Below are 15,416 nucleotides of genomic sequence, written 5' to 3' on the forward strand. Positions count from 1 at the left end.
AGAGCAGAAAACCCAGCAAGCCCTGTATAGATTCTTCTCAGCCTCTCTGAGCAAGCATTCCGTTCTTCTCAGTATGGGGAAGGGCCCTCTCTGGAATGGGATCTTATGACCTACAGTCAAACAAGGTAGGTCAGATAGTTTCTTTATGGCTAGTTTTACATAGAAAGGTGGAGGGAATATTAGAATAATAGTTTTAGGTTTTATGACTAATTTGGGGGAGAAGGGTTCTGGTTCTAAGACCCACTGGAAGGACGAAGGATTCTAGTTTCTATGGCTAGCCTTGGGAAAGAATGGGACTGAGAGATAGCAGGGCAGGAGAAGGTCAGAGAAAAACTTGCCTCTGCGGCTGCTGCTGAGGCCTTCATTTTGGGCTGTTGTTTTCTGATCCACAACATTCCCCATCGTGAAACTTTCCCAAGAAGTTTCATAGTCCAGAAATAGAGTTGCTGGATTGTCTTATAAGCTGTTAAACCAGTTTTTCAGCCCAGAGAATAGGCCAGTCCAGTTAAATAGTTAACAGTGAATCAGGCAGTGCTGTTGTTGGTGGGCTTCCCCCAAAGTCAGTCCTCTATGTGATTTGAGCAATTGGATATTTAGTAAGAAGAACTTCTATGCATATCAAAGAAAAACCAGAGTTAATGGTTAGAACAAACTATAAACTCAGTTTTTTAGTCCAGAGGTCAGCCAGTTGAGAGGATTTTTAGATGTTGAGCTTGAAGCATGTTCAGATGAAGTCAGAGAAGATAGTGGCAATCTAGTTTGCAGTTTACATCAGATATTCCAGGAAACTTTCTGCACAGTCAATACATCAACAAGCATGAAGACTGTTCAGATATTTAGTTGCTATAGTGATTTCTCTTAAAATTTATATCAAGTTGTCTAGCTTCAGCTCGTGGGGCTTTAGGAAAAAGCAGTTTTAATTTCAGTGATTCCAAGTCAGACATATGGGGAAAAATGAGAAACATTAGGTATAGACTTGTAACTACAGGAGAGTTCAGGATTGAGTCCAAATTGTAGATAAACAATAAAAACTGAAAAGCAATAGATGAGGTTATAATCTAATAATAGCTGTACTATAGTTTTTTTCTGAAATATAATTTCTTTCTCTCTGGTTTCCCATTTTTACTAAGGATGAATCATAATACAACCAATTTATTTGCAAAACAAGTTTTACTCTTATTATACTTGGCCTGATGATTTGCATAAAGTGCAGCAAGAGTAGTGATTGGTCATATAGGCTCCTTTAAATTGGCTTTGCTGAAACTTTTAAAATATGAAACCTCAAATTAGACTTTTAAAAGACCCTCTAGGTTAGCCAAGCTGATAATTTATTTGTGCCTGCAGATACCTGTATAAATTGGGTAAATTCTTCTCTTCTTGAGTTCCCAAAATAACTTGAGGTTCCTGGGCCTGTCAAGAAAGTAACATTCTTTACTTACCACAGGTCAGAAATTTTGTAAAGAAATTGCTTAGGCAAGGTATGAGGCCAGTATTTTGAAGGGGCTTTTTATCAGTTCTATTAATTCACTTCAGTTCCTCAAAGCAGTCTGGTCATATGCCACTCCAGTCAAAGCCTTGGTAAAATAACCAGTGTTTCCAATTGTGTCCTGTTACAAAAGAAAACAGATTCTTATTGAATTTATGCAAATAACTATATTGCATAAATTAAGAATACTCACAAATCCTGTCAAATTCTGGAGAAATCTGGTAGAGAGAGAAAAATGCTTTCATTTTGCTTGCAAAAGTATATTTTACCCAATTTGTTGTAAGTTATGAATAGCTTCAAAGAAAAAAAAGTTCTCTTTACCCTGGAAAACCAAACATTAAAAGAATCAGCAATGTTTCTAACAAAAAAGTCATTAAATTTATTTCAGACAATATGAATAATCATACCACAAAGTACCAAAAGGTATACCAGAGTCACTATACCAAGACCAGTCATATGCAAATGTTTTTCTTCCACTAATGAAAACTTTGCAGAGGAGACAAGTGGTCATTTTCATTGGCTGCTCAACCAGATTATACATAGAGAGAGGCTGGGAGTCTGACTGGTAGAAAAATTCTTATCCTTTTGCTGGCTTGTCAGGTTCTTGGGTTCTCATCTTTGTAGCTTCTAGAAGAGCAGAGCAGTTTGATGATCCCGTTTGTAACACCAAACTACAGGAGCCAAGGCCGTTGGCCCCCTAAATTTTTGCTTGAAATCTCTGACGTGAGGCAGACTGATTAATAAAATAAAAATTTATTTATTTTTTAAGACAGTGTCTTGCTCTGTTGTCCAGGTTGGAGTGCAATGGCATGATCTTGGCTCACTGCAGCCTCAACCTCCTGGGCTTCAGTGATCCTCTCGCCTCAGCCTCCCAAGTAGCTCAGGCCACAGGGACCATGCCTGACTAATTGTTTATATTTTTTCTACGTATGGGGTCTCCCTATGCTGCCCAGGCTAGTCTTGAACTTCTGGGCTCAAGGGATCCTCCTGCTTCGGCCTCCCAAAACTAGTGGCAATACAGGTGTGACCCACTGTGCCCAGCTTCAAATTTACTTAATGGGTATAAATGAATCTTCAGAATGAAGAGCCAAAGATAGAGGAGAAATTGTCCATTTTTATGTTTAGATTTAACAGTTAGATAGCCATGTAGAAATGTGATTGGATGGCCAGGCGTGGTGGCTCACGCCTGTAATCCCAGAACTTTGGGAGGCTGAGGCGGGCAGATCACTTGAGGTCAGGAGTTCGGGGCCAGGCACTGTGGCTCACGCCTGTAATCCCAGCACTTTGGGAGGCCAAGGCGGGTGGATCACGAGGTCAGGGGATCAAGACCATCCTTGCTAACACGGTAAAACTCCGTCTCTACTAAAAATACAAAAAAAAAAAAAAAAAAAATTAGCTGGGCGTGGTGGTGTGTACCTGCAGTAACAGCTGCTGGGGAGGCTGAGGCAGGAGAATGGTGTGAACCCGGGAGGTGGAGCTTGCAGCGAGCCGAGATCGCACCACTGCACTCCAGCCTGGGCGACAGAGCAAGACTCCGTCTCGAAAAAAAAAAAAAAAAAAAAAAAAAAGGAGTTCGGGACCAGGCTAGCCAAAATAGTGAAATCCCTACTAAAAATACAAAAATTAGCCAGGTGTGGTGGTGGGCACCTATAATCCCAGCTACTTGGGAGGCTGAGGCAGAAGGATTGCTTGAACCTGGGAGGTGGAGGTTGCAGTGAGCTGAGATTGTGCCACTGCACTCCAGCCTGGGTGACAGAGTGAGTTTGTCTCAAAAAAAAAAAAAAAAAAAAAAAAGAAATGTGACTCGACAAAAAGGATAGAATCTAACGTAAATAGGCTGAGTGGGGAAACCCAGCCAGCCCCGTCTGTCTAGATTCTTCTCAGCCTGTCCGAGCACACATTCCTTTCTTCTGGGTGTGGGGCAGGATCCTTTCTGGAACGGGGATCTTATGACCTGTAGTCAAACAAGGTAGGTCAGATAATTTCTTTGTGGTCAGTTTTTACACAGAAAGGCAGAGGGAAAATTAGAATAATCGTTTGAGGCTTTGTAACTAACTTTGGGGAGAAGGGGTTCTGGTTTCTTTTTTTTTTCTTTCTTTATTTTTTTTTTTTGAGACGGAGTCTCGCTCTGTCACGCAGGCTGGAGTGCAGTGGCGCGATCTTGGCTCACTGCAAGCTCCGCCTCCCGGGTTCACGCCATTCTCCTGCCTCAGCCTCCCGAGTAGCTGGGACTACAGGCACCCGCCACCACGCCCGGCTAATTTTTTTGTATTTTTAGTAGAGACGGGGTTTCTCCGTGTTAGCCAGGATGGTCTCGATCTCCTGACCTCGTGATCTGCCCGCCTCGGCCTCCAAAGTGCTGGGATTACAGGCGTGAGCCACCGCGCCTGGCCAGGGGTTCTGGTTTCTAAGACCCACCGTGGGGAAGAGGGATTCTAGTTTCTATGGCTAGTCTCCAGGGAAAATGGGACTGAGAGTAGGGCAGAGAAAAACTTTTGCGTCTGAGGCTGCTGTTGAGGCCCTTATTTGGGGGTGTTGTATTCTGAGCCCTAACATTAATAAGAGAAAAGCCATACCAATTAAAGTTTTACATGACGTGGGAGCCTTCATAAGGAAATGAAGACCCGAAGAAACAAACCTGAAGCTTTTTACAGTAGGTTTGATCAAGAGTAGACAATCATGGAGAAATATGATAGGACAAAGAGGGTTTAAACTAAATGTAACCAATGGAGGAAAACTTAGTAAAGTCTATTTGTTCAGATTCTTTTTTGTGTCTCTGTGTCTTCAGATATAAGGATGTTCCTTTCCTGTGGGTATGGGGAGGGTGTTATGACCTGTTCCAGGGAAAAAGGGTAGGGCAAGATCAGAGTGACCTTTCTACTTCTGTGGTTTTCTTAAATTCCTTCAGCTTTGGGGTAACGTGTTTAACCCCACCATGGGAAAGTGGACAACAGTATCAATGGCTTCTAATTCTTACAGTAAAAATGTCTCATAAATATTACATAAAATCTGGCTTTAAGGAAGGTAAAATTGGATTTATCCCACACTGTTACAGGGAAGCATTTCTAATGATTCAAGGGGACAGGAAACTGAACAAATGATATTGGCAATGTTGAATATGTGTCCAGAAGCTCACTGAGGAGGGAACTTGGCTTAGTCATCTCGGGGTCTTTAGGACCTAGAGCTCAGACCTGACTTATAGCTTCATAAAGTGTTTACTGTTCCTTATAAGATCCTTTAAAATTCTTCCTTAGTGACCATGAGAAGGCAGTTTTTTATCTTCCCAGAAACAGATTTGAGTAATTTAAAACCGGTTGTAGCCACAGTGGGGTTGTAGAGTATCGAAGTTAACAGTTGAGGGGCTGAATTCAAGCTGCAGACAAATTAATTTTTTTGGTCTTAATCAGCTCAGATTGTAAAACATTAAATTTAGATTCCCTTGGAAGAGAAGTACACTCTCCAGTTTTAAACTTTCTCTGCACTCTCTTAAGGTTCAATAATTTGGATCCCTGGAACAAACTGATAGTAGGCAGATTCACAGAAGGAAAAGCATACAGTTCATTACTTGCAATTGAACAGAAGCCTCACAAAATATAAGAGTCAAAGAAAGACCAGATGACTAAAGTTGTTATGCCACACGGAAAGGAATCGAAGCTAGGGTGCCCTGGAGGGTGGTGGCAACAAGCTATGGGGGCAAGAGGAGGAACTGTACAGCGAGTAAAAGCTGTCTTATTATGCAGATCAAGTCTCTATGGCAGCAGCCCTCAGAAGAATAGATGATAGCCAGTGGTACAAGTTTCTCTGAAGGAGGTATCAGACTATTATTCTCTTTCTGTGAGTTAATCTTTCGTGGTTGCTATTTTTCTGGGGGAACTTCCCTGAGTCAGATAAGGCAAGATCAGAGAAAGCCCTTACCTGCATTTGCTGCTTTCCAGGTGCTCTCAGTTTGAGGTTTAAAGCGGCATATTTGAGGGTATCATTTTCTGAGCTGCAACACAAGTGTTTCTTATTATATGACAATTGTTTTGCTAGCCTTATGCCTGAAGGCACTGGAGTTTGACCCTTTCTCAATACCTGAGAAACGAAGAAGCGCAGCTAGCTGAGTGAGCTGATGTAAAAAACCCAAAATCAATGTTTTCAAGCTTGCATCGCTACATCAAGTGGCTTCCTAAACTAGGGGAAGATACTTACATCTTCTTATTTGTTCAATTTGCCTCTCTGGTTTCCAGTTGCCCTATTAGCAGGCAATCTAGAACCTCCTTCTTAATGACCCGCTCCAGCCAGGTAGGTACTATTTGCAAACACCAGATTTTCCAGGCACCGTTAGACACTGATGGCACCACTGGCTTACAAAATTCTTTTGGTGCACCTCCCAGGCTTAGGGCTTATTTTCCAAACACAACTGCTGAGGTGAGATTCTGGGCCTGGCCTGTGTGTCTAGCATCAATTTCCCACTGTGCTCAAACCAGTGTTTCCCTCTCACCCAGCAACAACTTCCTACACCTTTATCTGGGGAGCTCAGACTTGGAGTATATCAGGAAGGGAACAGGCATATGATTTGGAGGCAGCACCACATTCTTTCTTGGACCCTGGTCCCCAGCTAGACTGACCTCCCCTCCAGGTGACTGTTTTTTGTTTTTTATTTTTTCTCTTTTTCTTTTCTTTTTTATTTTATTTATTTATTTTTTATTATACTTTAAGTTTTAGGGTACATGTGCACAACATGCAGGTTAGTTACATATGTATACATGTGCCATGTTGGTGTGCTGCACCCATTAACTCGTCATTTAACATTAGGTATATCTCCCAATGCTATCCCTCCCCCCTCCCCCAACCCCACAACAGGCCCCGGTGTGTGATGTTCCCCTTCCTGTGTCCATGTGTTCTCATTGTTCAATTCCCACCTATGAGTGAGAACATGCGGTGTTTGGTTTTTTGTCCTTGCGATAGTTTGCTGAGAATGATGGTTTCCAGCTTCATCCATGTCCTTACAACGGACATGAACTCATCATTTTTTATGGCTGCATAGTATTCCATGGTGTATATGTGCCACATTTTCTTAATCCAGTCTATCATCGTTGGACATTTGGGTTGGTTCCAAGTCTTTGCTATTGTGAATAGTGCCGCAATAAACCTATGTGTTCATGTGTCTCTATAGCAGCATGATTTATAATCCTTTGGGTATATACCCAGTAATGGGATGGCTGAGTCAAATGGTATTTCTAGTTCTAGATCCCTGAGGAATCGCCGCACTGACTTCCACAATGGCTGAACTAGTTTACAGTCCCACCAACAGTGTAAGAATGTTCCTATTTCTCCACATCCTCTCCAGCACTTGTTGTTTCCTGACTTTTTAATGATCGCCATTCTAACTGGTGTGAGATGGTATCTCATTGTGGTTTTGATTTGCATTTCTCTGATGGCCAGTGATGATGAGCATTTTTTCATGTGTCTTTTGCCTGCATAAATGTCTTCTTTTGAGAAGTGTCTGTTCATATTCTTCACCCACTTTTTGATGGGGTTGATTGTTTTTTTCTTGTCAATTTGTTTGAGTTCATTGTAGATTCTGGGTATTAGCCCTTTGTCAGATGAGTAGATTGCAAAAATTTTCTCCCATTCTGTAGGTTGCCTGTGCACTCTGATGGTAGTTTCCTTTGCTGTGCAGAAGCTCTTTAGTTTAATTAGATACCATTTGTCAATTTTGGCTTTTGTTCCCATTGCTTTTGGTGTTTTAGACCTGAAGTCCTTGCCAGTGCCTATGTCCTGAATGGTATTGCCTAGGTTTTCTTCTAGGGTTTTTATGATTTTAGGTCTAACATTTAAGTCTTTAATCCATCTTGAATTAATTTTTGTATAAGGTGTAAGGAAGGCATCCAGTTTCAGCTTTCTACATATGGCTAGCCAGTTTTCCCAGCACCATTTATCAAATAGGGAATCCTTTCCCCATTTCTTGTTTTTGTCAGGTTTGTCAAAGATCAGATGGTTGCAGATATGCAGCATTACTTCTGAGGGCTCTGTTCTGTTTCATTGTTCTATATCTCTGTTTTGGTACCAGTACCATGCTGTTTTGGTTACTGTAGCCTTGTAGTATAGTTTGAAGTCAGGTAGCGTGATGCCTCCAGCTTTGTTCTTTTGGCTTAGGATTGACTTGGCAATGCGGGCTCTTTTTTTGGTTCCATATGAACTTTAAAGTAGTTTTTTCCAATTCTATGAAGAAAGTCATTGATAGCTTGATGGGGATGGCATTGAATCTATAAATTACCTTGGGCAATATGGCCATTTTCACAATATTGATTCTTCCTACCCATGAGCATGGAATGTTCTTCCATTTGTTTGTATCCCCTTTTGTTTCATTGAGCAGTGGTTTGCAGTTCTCCTTGAAGAGTTCCTTCACCTCCCTTGTAAGTTGGATTCCTGGGTATTTTATTCTCTTTGAAGCAATTGTGAATGGGAGTTCACTCATGATTTGGCTCTCTGTTTGTCTGTTATTGGTGTATAAGAATGCTTGTGATTTTTGCACATGGATTTTATAACCTGAGACTTTGCTGAAGTTGCCTATCAGCTTAAGGAGATTTTGGGCTGAGACGATGGGGTTTTATAGATATACAATCATGTCATCTGCAAACAGGGACAATTTGACTTCCTCTTTTCCTAATTGAATACCCTTTATTTCCTTCTCCTGCCTGATTGCCCTGGCCAGAACTTCCAACACCATGTTGAATAGGAGTGGTGAGAGAGGGCATCCCTGTCTCGTGCCAGTTTTCAAAGGAAATGCTTCCAGTTTTTGCCCATGCAGTATGATGTTGGCTGTGGGTTGGTCCTAGATAGCTCTTATTATTTTGAGATACGTCCCATCAATACCTAATTCATTGAGAGTTTTTAGCATGAAGGGTTGTTGAATTTTGTCAAAGGCCTTTTCTGCATCTATTGAGATAATCATATGGTTTTTGTTGTTGGTTCTGTTTATATGCTGGATTATGTTTATTGATTTGCGTATGTTGAACCAGCCTTGCATCCCAGAGACGAAGCCCACTTGATCATGGTGGATAAGCTTTTTGATGTGCTGCTGGATTCAGTTTGCCAGTATTTTATTGAGGATTTTTGCATTGATGTTCATCAGGGATATTGGTCTGAAATTCTCTTTTTTTGTTGTGTTTCTGCCAGGCTTTGGTATCAGGATGATGCTGGCCTCATAAAATGAGTTAGGGAGGATTCCCTCTTTTTCTATTGATTGGAATAGTTTCAGAAGGAATGGTACCAGCTCCTCCTTGTACCTCTGGTAGAATTCAGCTGTGAATCCATCTGGTCGTGGACTTTTTTTGGTTGGTAAGCTGTTAATTATTGCCTCAATTTCAGAGCCTGTTATTGGTCTATTCGGAGATTCAACTTCTTCCTGGTTTAGTCTTGGGAGGGTGTATGTGTCGAGGAATTTATCCATTTCTTCTAGATTTTCTAGTTTATTTGCATAGAGGTGCTTATAATATTCTCTGATGGTAGTTTGTATTTCTGTGGGATCGGTGGTGATACCCCCTTTATCATTTTTTATTGCATCTATTTGATTCTTCTCTCTTTTCTTCTTCTTTAGTCTTGCTAGTGGTCTATCAATTTTGTTGATCTTTTCAAAAAACCAGCCCCTGGATTCATTGATTTTTTTGAAGCGTTTTTTTGTCTCCATTTCCTTCAGTTCTGCTCTGATCTTAGTTATTTCTTGCCTTCTGCTAGCTTTTGAATGTGTTTGCTCTTGCTTCTCTAGTTCTTTTAATTGTGATGTTAGGGTGTCAATTTTAGATCTTTCCTGCTTTCTTTTGTGGGCATTTATGCTATAAATTTCCCTCTACACACTGCTTTGAATGTGTCCCAGAGATTCTGGTATGTTGTGTCTTTGTTCTCGTTGGTTTCAAAGAACATCTTTATTTCTGCCTTCATTTCGTTATGTACCCAGTAGTCATTGAGGAGCAGGTTGTTCAGTTTCCATGTAGTTGAGCGGTTTGGAGTCAGTTTCTTAATCCTGGGTTCTAGTTTGATTGCACTGTGGTCTGAGAGACAGTTTGTTATAATTTCTGTTCTTTTACAATTGCTGAGGAGTGCTTTACTTCCAACTATGTGGTCAATTTTGGAATAAGTGAGGTGTGGTGCTGAGAAGAATGTATATTCTGTTGATTTGGGGTGGAGAGTTCTGTAGATGTCTATTAGGTCTGCTTGGTGCAGAGCTGAGTTCAATTCCTGGATATCCTTGTTAACTTTCTGTCTCGTTGATCTGTCTAATGTTGACAGTGGGGTGTTAAAGTCTCCCATTATCATTGTGTGGGAGTCTAAGTCTCTTTGTAGGTCTCTAAGGACTTGCTTTATGAATCTGGGTGCTCCTGTATTGGGTGCATATATATTTAGGATAGTTAGCTCTTCTTGTTGAATTGATCCCTTTACAATTATGTAATGACCTTCTCTCTTTTGATCTTTGTTGGTTTAAAGTCTGTTTTATCAGAGACTAGGATTGCAACCCCTGCCTTTTTTTGTTTTCCATTTGTTTGGTAGATCTTCCTCCATCCCTTTATTTTGAGCCTATATTTGTCTGTGCACGTGAGATGGGTTTCCTGAATACAGCACACTGATGGGTCTTGACTCTTTATCCAATTTGCCAGTCTGTGTCTTTTAACTGGAGCATTTAGCCCATTGACATTTAAGGTTAATGTTGTTATGTGTGAATTTGATCCTGTCATTATGATGTTAGCTGGTTATTTTCCTTGTTAGTTGATGCAGTTGCTTCCTAGCCTCAACTCTCTTTACAATTTGGCATGTTTTTGCAGTGGCTGGTACTGGTTGTTCCTTTCCATGTTTAGTGATTCCTTCAGGAGCTCTTGCAGGGCAGGCCTACCTCCAGGTGACTGTTGACCCTGACAGAATTTTCCTAACTTCAAGGTTCTGGGAACAGAGTTGGACTGTTGATATCTTCCTTCCCAGAAGGCTCTAGATTCTTTATGTAAGCAGATCCATTTCCTCCCAAGCGACAGCTTTGGTTACCTTGTGTTTCCTTGAATCACTAGACCTTTGCTGGAATAACAAAAACTCTTTTTCACGCTCTGGAGCCCTGCACCCACGCCATCAGGCCTATTCTCTCCACATTTACTAATTAAGAAAGATCACTCAAATCCTTCCTGCAATGGAGAAGACTTGCTTGCTTCCTGGTGACTTTCCCTAATTTATTTTTATACCACGTCAAGCATCCTGTTGGCTCCTGCACAGGGATCCTACTGCATTCACATTTTTCACATGGAACTTTGTGTGGACTTAGAAGACAGAAACTCATATATAAATAATTCACAAAGAAAGACCATAGGATCTAGTAATGTGGGCAAATTCTGTGAAATGGTTACCTGAATTATAAATTATAAGGGTCTATAAAGTCTCAGTTTTCAGAAGGCTTTTACCAAATCCAATAATTAAGTGCATTGCCAGAACTTTCTAGATTCTGAGCTGCTTTCCAACAGGGTCCCATTTATGCTCCTTTCTATTTCATACATAATTTAAAAATCTCAAAGAATGTACCCTGGGAATATTCTAAATGCGAGTGGCCAGATCCTGTCCAATAAAAAAAAAATGATTTTAAGATCAGTTCTACCAATGTGACTCCATCTGATTTAATTGAGAAAGTAATTGATCACATTTGGTAGTAGGGCAGCCCTTTTACTAAATTATAAATATGTTAACTAAATGGTACTGCATCCAAATACTGCATCCAAATCATATGCCTGTTCCCTTCCTGATATACTCCAAATCTGAGCTTCCCAGATAAATATTCAATGAAAAGGCTTTAAGCACAGAGCCTCTCCTACTGGCCATTTAAACAATGAGGTGTAGGAATGTTTCAGGAGAAATGTAGGCATTTATGATTTTATTGACTATTTTTCAATTTTAACTCATAACAGACTTAATTGTGGCCTAAGTTGCATGTGCCCACTGGAGACACTTCCTGTTTTTTAAAATTTTTGTTACTTTAAAAATATTAATGAATCCACCTGGTTAGAAACACCTATACAATCTATCCAGTGAGCAGGCTCCTTTCCACCCCTGTCCTACGCTGCCTTAGTTGTCACCATCTTTCCAATAGGGTAACATTTATTCCATTAACTTAAGAGATTTTAAATTTATGTGTGTGTATATGCATGCATGTATGTATATATGTAGATTGTTGGGAGTTCAAAACACAATACCCCAAAGTACGGTGTTTTGGCATGCTCAATACTTTAAACTGAAGGACATTGGAAAGGCCTCAGAACCAAGGTCTCTCTGACCCTCTGCTGCTCTCCTGTCTTCCACCCCTCTTCCTCCCCCAAACTGAGTTATAGTAATCAGAATTTCTCTTGCCCAAGGCGGATCATAGAAACTAGAACCCCTCTCTTCCAAATCAAGCCATAAAACCTAGGAAGGTCACTTTATCTCTTCTCTCCTGAAGACCCTCATTCCAGAAATGTCCTGCCCCATACCCAGGAGGATGGATTGCTACGTGGAGAAGTCAAGAAGAATCTGGACAGACAGGCCGGGCTGGGTTTCCTGCCTCCATCTACTACCATTAAATCATACCCTTTTGTGCAATCACATTTCCACACTGCTGTCCACACTTCATCAAAACTAAGCATAAAAAGAAACAGTTTTCCCTGGGTCTTTGGGTTTTCATTTCTGAAGACTCTCATGTCATATAAAACTTTGATTAATGCACCTGTTATGCCTTTTCCTTGTTAACCTGTCTTTTGTTATAGAAATGTCAGCCTGATAATTGGTGAGAAAATGTATCATACCTTTCTGCTCCTACAACATACACATATGTGAACATATATACATGTGCCTTGTATGTATGTAGGTACATATGTTGTGAGTGTGTGTCTGGAGGAGGTGAGGGAGGGAGACAGGAATACAAATAGGGAGTGGGAGAGAAATAGAAATGAACTCGGTTAATATATAAGCAGATACTAATGTTACTTTTCTGCCCTTTTTATGCAAATGGCAGGCAGCATCCTATACCGATTATTCTACATCTTGTTTTATTTCATATTTATTACTATATCTTGAAGATAATTATATAACAGTACATAAATGGCCTCTGTATTCTTTTTATAGCTGCGTAGAATTTTGAGTTGTTTCCAATTTTACGTAATTACAAATAATGCTTTATATGACGTAATAACTGTGACATATATTATTTGACATATGCCCAAGTACTTCTGTAGAATAAAATTTTGAAATTGGAATTGCTAATTCCAAAGGTATATTATGAATGTTTTTATTCTTGTAGATGTCTAATTACATTCTATTAGTAAATATGCCAAGTTACAGCCCCACTAGCATTGTGGGAGTGTTGACTTTTTCCACAGTTTAATCAACACAATGTATGTTCAAACTTTTGACTTTTTATCCATTTAACAGGAAAAAATGAGCAACCTAATGTAGTTTTAATCTGTATCACTTATGGGTGAGATTATACATGTTTTTCATATAGTTAAGATCTTTTTATATTTCCTTTTTTGTGAATTATTCTTTATCGTTTATTTATCACTTTAAATAGAATTTTTTTATTTGTTGAAACATACTTTATATTTTAGAGATATTGATTCTTTGTCTACAATATAAACTTGCAATATCCTTTCCAATTTGTCATTTAGTTTTATTTTTGCTTATAGGTGTTTATTTTTTATTTTTTGGTTTGTTTTGGTTTTTACACAAAAGTTTTGATTACAGAGTTGAGTTTATCCATTTTGTATAGCTTCTCGATAATGGATTCACAGTTGGAAATGTCTGCCTATTTTTATTTTTATTTATTTATTTTTTAGTACGTTGATGGCCTCCTTTTTTTTTTTTTTTTTTGATACAGGATCTTGCTGCGTCACTCAGGCTGGAGTGCAGTGGCACAATCACGGCTCATTGCAACCTCGACTCCCCAGGTTCAAGCAATCCTCCCACTTCAACCTCCAAAGTAGCTAGGACTACAGGTGTGGCCATGCCTAGCTAACTTTTAAAATTTGTTCTAGAGATGGGGTCTCACTCTATTGCCCAGGCTGGTCTTGAACTCCTGAGCTCAAATGTCCCACCAACCTTGTGCTCCCAAAGTGCTGGGATTATGAGTGTGAGCCACTGCATCTGGTGGCTTCCTTTTTTTAATCCCAATTTTTTATTCCTTAAAAATTTTTTCAGGTGTACATTGTAAAATTTGTTTTCTATTTTACCATTTTTCCAAATGGCTACCCAGTTGTCCCAACAGCATATATTAAATATTCTATCTTCTGTATTGATGTGAATTGCCATCCTTAACATTTACTAAATTTGCTTATTATTGATTGATTTTGGAGAAGGGGTCTCACTTTGTCATACAGGCTGAAGTGCAGAGGTGTAATTACAACCCACTGCAGCCTCTACCTTCTGGGCTCAAGTGATCCTCCCCACTCAGCCTCCTGAGTAGCTGGGACCACAGGCATGTGCCACCATGACTGGCTAATGTTTAAATTTTTTGTAGTGATAAGGTCTCTCTATGTTGCTCCAGCTGGTCTCCAACTCCTGGGTTCAAGGAATGCTCCCACCTCTGCCTCCCAAAGTGCTGGGATTACAGATATGACCCACCGTGCCCAGGCTGCTTATTTTTATTTTTATTTTTTTGAGACAAGATTTTGCTCTGTCACCCAGCCTGGAGTGTGCAGTGGCATGATCTCGGCTCACTGCACCCTCGACTTCCTGAGCTCAGGTGATTCTCCCACCTCAGCCTTCCAAGTAGCTGGGACTACAGGCCCACATCACCACGCCAGGCTAACTTTTGTATTTTTAGTAGAGACAGGATTTCAGCGTGTTACCCAGGCTGGTCTCAAACTCCTGGACTCAAGCAATCCTCCCACCTCGGGCTCCAAAAATGCTAGGATTACAGGCGTGAGCCACCCAGCCTGGCCTGCTTATGAATTTTGGTCTAGTTTTAGACATCCTATTCTACGACTTGACTTGTCTGTTTATTCATGTGTCAGCTGTTTAACTATTAAGGTGTTATATGTCCATATCTAGAAGGGCCAATCCTCCTGCGTTGCTCTTCATTGTTATAATTTTCCTGGTTGTTTTTGCTCATTTATCTTTTCAAATGAATGTCAGTGTTAACTTGCCTGGTTTAAAAAACCGTATTTTATTGAAGTTGTATTAAGAGAATAAAAAACTGTGGATAATTAAAATTTTTATGGTATCAATTTTTTTTCTCATTCTAACAAAAAGTGTGACTTTCCTTTTTTTTTTTTTTTGTCTTGAGATGGAGTCTCACTCTGTCGCCCAGGCTGTAGTGCAGTGGCTTGATCTCAGCTTGCTGCAGCTGTGTCCAGAACTGGCGGGTTCTTGGTCTCACTGACTTCAAGAATGAAGCCGCGGACCCTTGCGGTGAGTGTTACAGTTCTTAAAAGCGGCGTGTCTGGAGTTTGTTCCTTCTGATGTTTGGATGTGTTTGGAGTTTCTTCCTTCTGGTGGGTTCGTGGTCTCGCTGGCTCAGGAGTGAAGCTGCAGACCTTTGTGGTGAGTGTTACAGCTCTTAAGGTGGCGTGTCTGGAGTTGTTCGTTCCTCCCTATGGGTTCATGGTCTTGCTGGCTTCAGAAGCAAAGCTGCAGACCTTCACGATGAGTGTTACAGCTCATAAAGGCAGTGTGGACCCAAAGCTTGAGCAGTAGCAAGATTTATTGCAAAGAGCAAAAGAACAAAGCTTCCACAGTGTGGAAGGGGACCGGAGCCACTGCTAGCCTGGGCAGCCTGCTTTTATTCTCTTATCTGGCCCCACCCACATCCTGCTGATTGGTCCATTTTACAGAGACCTGATTGGTCCGTTTTGACAAGGTGCTGATTGGTGCGTTTACAATCCCTGAGCTAGACACAAAAGTTCTCCACCACCCCACTAGATGATAATAGATACAGAGTGTTGAT

General features: G+C 40.5%; 1 long non-coding RNA gene across 1 annotated transcript in view; it reads left to right on the forward strand.

The window, feature by feature from the left end:
• LOC134809228 (uncharacterized) overlaps positions 1–14,718 on the forward strand; it is a 57,671-nt gene extending 42,953 nt beyond the window's left edge. Inside the window, exon 3 of the long non-coding RNA XR_010154418.1 lies at positions 13,350–14,718. This is a non-coding gene — a long non-coding RNA (uncharacterized LOC134809228). The remainder of the gene's footprint in view (positions 1–13,349) is intronic.
• The last annotated feature ends 698 nt before the right edge of the window (positions 14,719–15,416 follow it).

This window comes from Pan troglodytes, chromosome 22, assembly GCF_028858775.2.
Source record: "Pan troglodytes isolate AG18354 chromosome 22, NHGRI_mPanTro3-v2.0_pri, whole genome shotgun sequence".
Taxonomy (NCBI): Eukaryota; Metazoa; Chordata; class Mammalia; order Primates; family Hominidae; genus Pan; species Pan troglodytes.